This window comes from Pan paniscus, chromosome 14, assembly GCF_029289425.2.
Source record: "Pan paniscus chromosome 14, NHGRI_mPanPan1-v2.0_pri, whole genome shotgun sequence".
In the NCBI taxonomy this organism is placed as follows: Eukaryota; Metazoa; Chordata; class Mammalia; order Primates; family Hominidae; genus Pan; species Pan paniscus.
This window is the reverse complement of record NC_073263.2, coordinates 44826387-44828986: the sequence shown is the minus strand read 5'-3', so window position 1 is coordinate 44828986 and position 2600 is coordinate 44826387.

Below are 2600 nucleotides of genomic sequence, written 5' to 3'. Positions count from 1 at the left end.
AATTATCTACTGCTGTGTTACAAATAACCCCCAAATATAGTTAAGAATAATAAATATGTATTATCTCAAATTTTCTGTGGGTCAAGAATTCAAAGCCTCTTGGCTAGATGGTATGAGCCTGGGGTCTCTTTGTTGAGGCTGCTGTGAAATGGTGGCTGTGTCTGCAGTCATTTGAACACCTGACTGGGTTGGGGTATCCACTTCCAGGATGTTCACTCACATAGCTGCTGGGAGGAGGCTTCCTCACCTCCTGGATCTCATCATTGGACCGTTTCAGTCTCTCCCACGATATGGTAGCTGCTTCCTCCAGAGTGAGAACTCCAATGGAAATACAGTGGAAGCCACAATATGGTTTATGATCTAGTTTTGGAAGCTGCACATCATTTCCTCAATGTCCTAATGGTTACATGGTTAGCCCTGGGACTGACTACCCAAGGGCATGAATTCCAGGTGCTGGGAATCAGAGGAGACCCTCTTGGAAGCTGGCTGGAGTGCAGTGGCGTGATCTCAGCTCACTGCAACCTCTGCCTCCCAGGTTCAAGTGATTCTCCTGCCTGAGCCTCCTGAGTAGTTGGGATTACAGGTGTCTGCCACCATGCCCAGCTAATTTTTATATTTTTAATAGAGATGGTGTTTCACCATATTGGCCAGGCTGGTCTTGAACTCCTGACCTTAAGTGATCTGCCCACCTCAGCCTCCCAAAGTGCTGGGGTTTACAGGCATGAGCCACCTCACCCAGCCCAATCTACCTTATTTAATGGAATCATTTCTGTTTTAAGAATGCATACATGAATCACTTTTTACACTTGATCTTAACCAAAAGGCCAAGAAACAATACATGAAACACTTTTTAAATGCATACCAGAAGTTTATTTTCCTCTGAGTACAAATTGCTCCCCCTTCTGTAGATGAGAAAATAATTTCTGAAGAGGTGTGTGTTGGGGTGGGGAGAATGTCCTATCTTTAATAATATATATGTGTTATTAAACATATTTGTCTCTCACAACTGTAAAATTGATGTGTTAAGGAGAAGCTTTCCACCTTCTGGTTGGGAATGTTTTCCTCATTTCTTTCTGCAAGCAGACCTGCTAGCAAATGGCAAGTTATATCAAACAGTAAGAATCAATAAAAGTCATCAGGGAGTTACTGGATCACTTTGTTTTAAAACTAACCATCCCAAGCCCTTTTCTTGTATGACCTGACACTAGCCGACCCTAAAAGGGAACTGTGATGATTCTTTTATTCATTATTTTTTCAGAAATAAGAGCTCCAAGGCAGAAAGGTTTGAAAGCAACCTCAGAATTGGAAAATGGCTGCAAACTCAAAGTTCTAACCTGCTGAGTGACCTTGGATGACATCAGGAACTTAAGAGAAGGGTTCTGACACTCACTCAGCAGCCTCCCTCCATTTCTGTCAACAGCAGAGGCAGCGCCCAGGCATCCTCCTGCCTCGGCCTCCCAAGTAGCTGGGATTCATATGGCTTTTGGAGTTAGAGAGATACGAGTTTAAATTCTCCCTTCACTTCTCATCGGCTGTGTGACCCTGGATGTTTTATTTAACCTCTCTAAGGCTCAATTTACCCTTGTGGAATATAGGGATACTAGTATTTACCTTCCTGGGTAGTTGTGAGGTGATCTATGTCAAGTACCTATTATAGTTCTTGGGCCTCCTAGGTGGTCAACATTTGGAGGCTGTTATGGAAGCGGGAGGGGATGGAATATGGCACCACAGTGATGTGCAGAGGGGATCTATAGTCAGCTGTTTCTCTCTAGGTGAGATCATGTAAAACATAACATGACATTCCATAGTATTTTTCTCTTTAGAAAACTGAATAAGCTTTCTGGGGAAAATCAGGGAAGTGAGAATGTGTGGTGTCCCAAATTTAGGTCCTCCACATGCTGGCATTTCAGGATTCCCAGAACCATGGCTGGGTTCCCACCTGCTCACCCAAAGCAAAGTCTGTTGGTGACAGATCCTGCCCACACAGAGAACTCCTAATCAAACATTTCATTTCCTCATTAAAAAAATGTGAACAAATAGGCAAGAAGCACCAACAGAGCCTTCAGCATGAAAGAGAAAAACCAAGATGAACAAATAGAAAACAGATATAATGCAGGGTACAGAAGAGTACAACAAGACCGCTAATTAGCATTCTAGAGAAATCTACAACAGCGGATCTATAAAAGAAGAACAAACATGATGCTATAAAATAAGAAAAATCAGGCAGTTGACTAACACCTGTAATCCCAGCACTTTTGAGAGGCCAAGGTGGGAGGATCATTGAGCTTAGGAGTTCGAGACCAACCTGGGCAATATATCAAGACCTTGGCTGGGTATGGTGGCTCACACCTGTAACCCCAGCACTTTGGGAGGCCAAGGCAGGTGGATCACTTGAGGTCAGGAGTTCAAGACCAGCCTGGCCACTATAGCGAAACCCTGTCTCTACTAAAAATATAAAAATTAGCCGGGCATGGTGGTACACACCTGTAATTCCAGCTACCCAGGAGGCTGAGGCAGGAGAATCGCTTGAACCGAGATCGCACCACTGCACTCCAGCCTTGGCAACAGAGCAAGACTCTATCTCAAACAACAACAACAAC